This window comes from Triticum dicoccoides, chromosome 2A (assembly GCF_002162155.2).
Source record: "Triticum dicoccoides isolate Atlit2015 ecotype Zavitan chromosome 2A, WEW_v2.0, whole genome shotgun sequence".
Classification (NCBI taxonomy): domain Eukaryota; kingdom Viridiplantae; phylum Streptophyta; class Magnoliopsida; order Poales; family Poaceae; genus Triticum; species Triticum dicoccoides.
The window spans coordinates 541783035-541791685 of record NC_041382.1 but is presented as its reverse complement, the minus strand read 5'-3'; positions in this window follow the sequence as shown (position 1 = coordinate 541791685).

The window sequence follows — 8651 nt, the reverse complement described above, 5'->3', positions numbered from 1 at the left end:
GCCGCCTCCGCCGCCCCTCTCTTCTCTCTCCCGCCGCCTGATGCCGCATCGCCGTCGCCAGCGCCTGCATCTCGCAGCCGCCAGCGAGATCCACCACGACCGTCGCCGCCTTGCCGCTCCGCCGCCAGCTGCTCGCCACCGAAGCCCGCCGCTGCCACCTCGCCCCGACGCCTGCGCTGGAGTTCGCCGCCGGCCAGATCCGCTCCGCCGCCGTCAAAAACCGCATGCCGTTTTTTTGCTGAAAACCGCCGCACCGGTATAAACCGCCAAAAAACCCGCCCGGGTTCTTTTCTAGTTCGGTTTTCTGTTATAGATCGGTTTATTAATTAGGTTTTGGTTATTTTGCGAGCGTTCATTAGTTAGGGTTCTCTAGCGAACGATTTCGTTCGGTAGTGTTCGGTAGCGAACGTTCGCTATTTAGATTTTTTTTCTTTTTATTTATGTCAGGGGCCTATTTGTGATGAACTTTCTTTACAGTTTAGTCCCTAAACTTCAAACGATCATAACTTTTCACTCGTTTGTCCAAATCCAACAAAACCAACGCTCACGTCTTCGTTATGATCCCCTCTATCCATTAAAACAACTCAAAGATGTTTTTGAAAGTTTTAAAATTTGAATTAGATCAGATTTAGATTTAAACTTTGTTTGATCATAACTTCAGTTTCGTAGCTCCGTTTGAGTTGATTCTTTTTGCAAATCGAAGCTCTTGACCTAAACTTTCTGATAAGGCCAAATTCGAATAATTTGGTTACTGTTAGAAATTTTTTTATATTGCAAGAGTTATTTGCTTGGTTTTGATGTTTTCCGAATTGTCTTCTTCGATCTTTCTGATCTTTTGAGTGGTTGCTTATATGTGGTTACTATTGCTTGCTTACGATAGATTGAACGGAGTGTGACGAGTAGAGCTATCAAGAGTTTTGAGTGCGAATTATCTTCATCAACATTCCAGGCAAGTTCACACTTTGATCATACCTCCTACTACCCAATTTTATTGCATTACATCAATCCATACACATTGCATGATTAGGATCTAATTAAATTGTGGGTTGGGAAGTAGTTGAGGTAGTACCTATTACCTGTCTAATTATCAAACCTTTGGGAGTTACTTCTACCTTTGCTTATTATTGCTATGCTATGCTAGTAGACGTGGATTGGGTGAGTGTATCCATGACAGATGCATATGAGCTTTGTTAATTAATGGTTTACTTAAGGTGGCAACCTGAACACACATCTGGGTGGATTGAGGCACCTGGGTATTCCAGGATTGCCTGTTTTCTTTTGGACCGCCACCCAGGCTCAAAGGGATCATGAGATTATTCATGCTAGAAACTTCCGTGTGCAGCCACAAGCTATTATGGGCTCTAGCATAGTTGACTAAGTCGTGCGAACTCTTATAGTGGTAGACTAGCACATGTAGGGGATGTAGGTGGTACGGTCTACCCATCGTAAGGTGCTAGCGCTTCTGAAAGACTATGTCTCGGTCATCCGTTTCTCAAACACCGTGTAGTGCGAGAAACCAAACAGAGGCGATCGAGTCTTGTGGGGAAAAGTGCGCAAACCTCTGCAGAGTGTATAAACTAATAAGTAGAGGCGATCGAATCTTGGTTAGCCATGTCCCTGGTTATGGACATCTTGAGTATCTAGTACCTGGATTATCATGTGAATCTCATCATGTTACTTTAAATTAATTTTGCTGGGTTTAATGATGTTACTTAATTGGGATTGAGAATGCTGTCAACCATTCTCAATGTTCAACAACCACCATGATAGTTAAATAAATTTATTCCTTTGAAGTAGGGAAAAATTGGCTTTTCGCAAAAACCTTATAACCATAGAGCTTTTCCACCAGCCAAATATGCATGTAGTGATAGCCATTGTTCATCACTCTCTATGTGTGAATTTGCCAGTACATTCAATGTACTGACCCTTTGTGGCTACAACGTCTCATGTTGCGGGATTATCTTACGATGAGTAAGTGATACGTTAGGGTTACAATTTCTACACTCAACTTTGCCGTTGGTGTTGATGGGAATCCACAACCTTGTTACTTCCGCTATTTGGATGAGGTAATAGTATTTATGTTACTTTATACATGTGATTTACCTCTGTTATAAATCCTTGAGTACTGTGTGTCAGCATACCGATCCAGGGATGACACTTAAGCACAGAGACTTGATCCATTCGGGTCGGGTCGCTACAAGATGGTATCAGAGCACATGTTGACTGTAGGACGTGACCCTAGAAACTGGCAAGCCCATAGGAAAGATTTTTCTCTAAAACTTTACTTTTCAAAAAGATCGTTTACCTCTCTTCTCTTCTGAGCTTATTCAAAATTCCCTTTTAGTGAGACCATACCCCTTTTCCCCTTTTGACCACACGAAGATTCGACGGATGAGACCACTTCAAGAAGTACAAGATATTCGACAACCACGACCACTACGGAATGAAGAGGATTTTACCATACATTATAATAATGAAAACCACACCGGTTGAAGACCGGAGACAAGGAGAATTTGAAGGCTCTGAAGAATTCCCAGAGTTTTATGACCTAGGAAGACTACTCTTATCGAACTTGGCAGACTATGGAAGTTGTCAATACCCGAGATCAAGGTGTATCGGAGAAAGACCGGAGCATGGAGAGTTAAAACCTCAAAGTTTTGTGAAGAAAACCCTAAGGCAGGAGATATCAACTATGGAAGATAGCCCATGGCAATGACAAGGGCAAAAACACGGTTATCCGTGATGTCATCGCCACTGATACTATGGTCACCAAGCTGAGCTAAGCATGCATTTCTTTGGAAGGATTGGATGGTAGAAGGCTGATGGAGCATCTATCAGCAAAGGATGCAGTTTTAACCTTAGCTGGTGTATCACCAGGATCTGGAGTAGTACATCAAGAAGTCTAAGGTGGAGCTCCATGAAGCCGTATTAGACAAGGAAGCATTTCGTGAAGAACTCAGGAACCAAAAGCTGAAAGTAGCCAAGCTGGAGGAGCTACAACCTCGAGATACCGTAGATTTGTCAGGAACTGAAGGACAGTATGACCATGGATCATGCCAAGGATGTTGAAACCTAGAAGTTTGGAATGCAACTCCAGAATATTCAAGGATGTCACGAGAGACTTTGCTACAACGGAGATGAGCTGGCAAAAGAACTTGAGAAAGACAAGCATGATCGGAAGAAGCCATTGGAGACATGAACAAGGCTTGAAGAGTTTGGAGACGTTGAAGATTTATTGACCTTTAGAAGACCAAACCCCTGTTATATACCTACGTTAGATGCGATGTTTGTGAGCTGTCATTTGTTTGATGTTTTTCCCGACAGCCACAAATAAAATCTGTCTTTTCAAAACTTTTGTTTGTATTGTGTGTATCCCTCTCTATCTCTCTTATCTCACCCCAAACCCATGGACCCAATAGAGGATGAATGAAGATGAGCTTATATTTTATGGACCGATGAGTCAATTGGAGACGGACCAAGGGATTTAGAACATGGAGGTTCACATGGAGAATAACCCTATAGTTGGACATGATATGACCCAGCATGCTCTTCAGTGCTTTGAAAGAGGTGCTGCTACTTGGTGGAGGATGTACCAAACCATCAATGGATGGCAAAGAGTAACCACTTGGAAAGAATTTAAGTTGACTTTGCCAAAGTCTTGGTTTGTGTCTCAGGAGTTGAAGCCCTATGAAAATGATATGAAGAAGCCTTGTGCATGCAAGCTTTGTGGAGAAATAGGACACAACCATACAGAACACAAGGATGAATGCTCTAATTGTGAATGAAGTCACCCAGTTGAAGAATGCCCAACTAGGCAGATTACTTGTTTCTTGTGTGAAGGGACTGCCCACTATCCTGCTCAGTGTCACATTTACCCCATGGTACAACGAACCATCCAGCAGAAGAAAGAAGTAATGAAAGGAGCCCTCATGGAAATTTTAGAAGAAACTTTGATGAAGGAAAAGGTGGGGGACACACCCAAAGAAGAACCAATTAAACCCTGCACCAAATCATGCTATTCATGTGGAGAAGAAGGACACATCTCCCAGAATTGCATGAATGGGGATCTAGTAGAATTCCCGACGGAGGAAGTAGAATATGACCCAGAAGAAATAGAAGCCATGATTGGCATGAAAAGGTCCAAGAAGAGAAGCATATTGGATTCCAGGAAGAACCTGAGTCATATCACCTGTTACAGGTGCAAGAAGTCAGGGCACTACCTCAACAGTTGCCCAAAAAGGAAACCTCGATACTTGTCAGAAGTAATATGTTTTAGTTGTAATGAAGCAGGGAACTTTGCCAGAGAATGCCCCAAGGAGAAGGAAACTTGTGCTAGATAGTTGAGTTTGCAACAAAAGAAATGGAGTAGTAGAAGTGAGAACATTTTCTTTTGAGGTGTTGAGTTGAGACATGTAATGGAAAAGCAAGAGATTGTAATCATTTGAGAATGAATAAAGTTGGCATCATTGGTACTAATATGGATTTTATGAGTTGTTACTCTATGAAGAAGAATTTTGGCCATTTTGAAGATATGAGAAATATGGTCTATGGAAGATTTGTGCATTTTAAGGGTGGTAGTACCCTGTAAGAACCGTTGACCCATGGAAAAGATAAGGATACTCCACTGATTGGATTTCGGACAAAATGAATACGAGTTTTGTCTCGATATGTGTGATACCCCAAGAGTGTGTCGGATGAAGTTGGATATCGTCAGTTGTTTGGACCAAATGTGATCAAGGAGCCAGAAGAGAATGTTAAGTTGATTCAAGATAGACTGAAGGTAGCTCAGTCCAGGCAGAGGAGATATGCAGACTCAAAAACTCAAGGAGGTAGTCTATGAAATTGGAGATAGAGCATGTCTTCGTGTTACCCCTCTGCGAGGAGTTAAACGATTTGTAGTTAAGGGAAAGTTAGCCCCGAGATTTGTAGGACCATACTGAGTTTTGGAGCGTATGGAAGAAGTGGCCAACAAGTTGGACTCACCCGGAGGACTGTCAGGAGTTCAAGATGTGTTTCACGTTTCCCAGTTGACGAAGTGCCATGCAGAGATGGCCAATATTCCCCTTAAGGACGCTTGACCTTGGAAAGGATAATGATGTTCCACAAAGTGGAATATGGACTCCATAAGTATAAGTTTTTATCTCGGTATGTGGGAAATCCCATGAGGATGAATAGATAAATTACTATTGGATATAAAGGAGGTATGATATGGATCAAGGGAAATTCCATGATGAGTCTGAGTAATCATGGCATAGTTTGGTGCCAATAGAAGGAAGGGAGACAATACAATTTGATGGATTTTAAGTATGCTAGGAAGCTATGAAGTTGGAAGTTGGAATAATGATCGGTTGCCCGATGATAAGTTCAAGGACTACAAGTGATGAGATGGGCCATAACCCACATGCCCCACGACCTGCCAAGAAGCAAGCACATTCTTGCTGAAGGAAAAACCCTGGAGGGAGATACGATGTTTATCAGCAGACAATTTTATAGGAGTAACGCAAAACCTGAGAGTTGTGAAGGAACGATAGATGTTTGTTTGGCTTGCAGAATCAATGGATTATTCCGAACGCAGTTCATGGACAAGAGAAATTCTGCAATGCTTGTGAGGATGACCGGGTGTTAGAATGCGAGATTCGCTAAACCGTATACAAGGTAATGATTTGGGTGCGGGATGGATTGATCACCATACCGACTTACTCTTATTATTCGCCTTGCTATGTGTGATGGTAAATCTGAATGACTTACCCATAGTAGAGCGATGATGATCGAAACCCTGTTTAAACCTTAGAATGGTAAGAATGTTTCCCCTTGTACAAGGCAGCTTTTGTCAACTGTATGTTATACGGTGAGGATCAACCCAGACCCATTCCCTGCAGGAGAAACCAAAATTGGATGACCGCCATGAGATATTGATAGTTGTTTAGTATTGGCGCCAGACCCGTCAGCTAAGAAGACCCAGTCTCGGAATAACCTTACCAGGATGAAAGTACAGAAGAATTGAGGAAAAGGTTATGCCGCTGCCGGAAGACGTTGAAGAAGGAATTATCCCTACGATCTGAGAAGACCGGCCCTTTCAAGAATAAGGATGGAGTATATGAGTATTGATGGGACCGTGACGATGTTTTAAGGGTGGTAGCACCCCAGACCTCCGGAAACGATCGATGGACTTGAGAAGACCCCAAACCTAACCTATTTCTTTCTAGCCTCTCCGAATCTCGAGGACAAGATTCATTTTAAGGGTGGTAGGTTTGTAACACCCCAAAATTCTAAATTTTGGAATGTTATAATAAATAGATAGATCGATTGATTGTTTGATTGTTGTGTGATTGATTGAGTGAAATTCGAAACTTTTTGAAAGTTAAATGAGAGAGAATAAAAGGACTTTCCCAAACTTTCACCTTTTTCTTTTTGATCCCCGTGAATTCAAATTCTTTTCATCACAAAACCCTGGAGAGAAGATGACATGACTTCTTCCATTTATTTAAATGACAAGGGGTGTTGAAAATATTTGAATTTCATTTGGAAAATAGTTCCAATTCAGAAACTTTAAGCAACTCAATGATTTTTAAGGGCGAAGATAAAATGACTTCTTCAAAACTTATGAAATATGAGTTGGGAGTTTCAAAGAAACTCAAATTTAAAATCCATTTGAAATAATCATTTTTCAATTTGGGTTATTTGAGTTTTATTCAAATTATTTTTCTCCAAAAACAAAATACATGGAAAATAGAGTAAAATGATTCCGTACAATAGAAAATTGGAGAAAAATTTATTTGAAATCATTTTGGTATTTTTAAAATGATTTTTATTGGACTTTATTAGACCAGTAGCACTCTTTGAATTATCTGAATTTGGGTGGTTTTTTGGCATTATAAAAATGTCCATGTTGTAGAAAATCTTTTTCTAAATTTTTTATATATTATATGCTTATATAATATTTTTAATTATTTTGTTTTATTATTTTGATTGTGTGGAAAAAATGTTTTTTCAAAAAAAAACTTTCGGACCGACCGGACCGGGCCGGCCCAGTTCGCCAGGCCACGGCCCAGCCGGCCCACGCCGCTCGTCCCCGAGCTCAGGACGAAGTCCCGAGCCAGCACGCCAGCGCCGCCGCTGTGCTTCGCCCGGCCACTCCCGCCGCCGCCTCTCCTGCCCCCTCGCCCACACCACGGAGCCGACCCCCCCCCTATATAAGCGCCGCCTCCGCCGCCCCACTCTTCTCTCTCCCGCCGCCTGCTGCCGCATCGCCGTCGCCAGCGCCCGCATCTCGCCGCCGCCGGAGAGATCCGCCACGACCGCCGCCGCCTTGCCGCTCCGCCGCCTGCTGCTCGCCGCCGCCCCGCGCCGCTAGCAGACGCCGCCTGCACCGCCGAAGCCCGCCGCTGCCACCTCGCCCCGACGCCCGCGCCGGAGTTCGCCGTCGGTCGGATCCACTCCGCCGCCGTCGAAAACCGCATGCCGGCTTTTTTGCTGAAAACCGCCGCACCGGTATAAACCGCCGAAAAACCCGCCCCGGTTCTTTTCTAGTTCGGTTTTTTGTTATAGATCGGTTTATTAATTCGGATTTGGTTATTTTGCGAGCGTTCATTAGTTAGGGTTCTCAAGCGAACGATTTCGTTCGGTAGTGTTCGGTAGCGAACGTTCGCTATTTAGATTTTTTTTTCTTTTTTCTGTTTGTTTACGTCAGGGGCCTATTCGTGATGAACTTTCTTTACAGTTTAGTCCCTGAACTTCAAACGATCATTACTTTTCATTCGTTTGTCCAAATCCAACGAAACCAACGCTCACGTCTTGGTTATGATCCCCTCTATCCATTAAAATAACTCAAACATGTTTTTGAAAGTTTTAAAATTTGAATTAGATCAGATTTATATTTAAACTTTGTTTGATCATAACTTGGGTTTCGTAGCTCCGTTTGAGTTGATTTTTTTGCAAATCGAAGCTCTTGACCTAAAATTTCTGATAAGGCCAAATTCACATAATTTTGGTACTGTTAGAAATTGTTTTATGTTGCAAGAGTTATTTGTTTGGTTTTGATGTTTTCCGAATTGTCTTCTTCGGTCTTTCTGATCTTTTGAGTGGTTGCTTATGTGTGGTTACTATTGCTTGCTTACGATAGATTGACCGGAGTGTGACGAGTAGAGCTATCAAGAGTTTTGAGTGCGAATCATCTTCATCAACATTGCAGGCAAGTTCACACTTTGATCATACCTACTACTACCCAGTTTTATTGCATTAGATCAATCCTTACACATTGCATGATTAGGATCTAATTAAATTGTGGGTTGGGAAGTAGTTGAGGTAGTACCTATTACCTGTCTAATTATCAAACCTTCGGGAGTTACTTCTACGTTTGATTATTATTGCTATGCTATGCTAGTAGACGTGGATTGGGTGAGTGTATCCATGACAGATGTGAGCTTTGTTAATTAATGGTTGACTTAAGGTGGCAACCTGAAAACACATCTGGGTGGACTGAGGCACCTGGGTATTCCAGGATTGCCTGTTTTCTTTTGGACCGCCACCCAGGCTCAAAGGGATCATGAGATTATTCATGCTAGAAACTTCCATGTGCAGCCACAAGCTATTATGGGCTCTAGCATAGTTGACTAAGTCGTGCGAACTCTTACAGTGGTAGACTCGCAGAT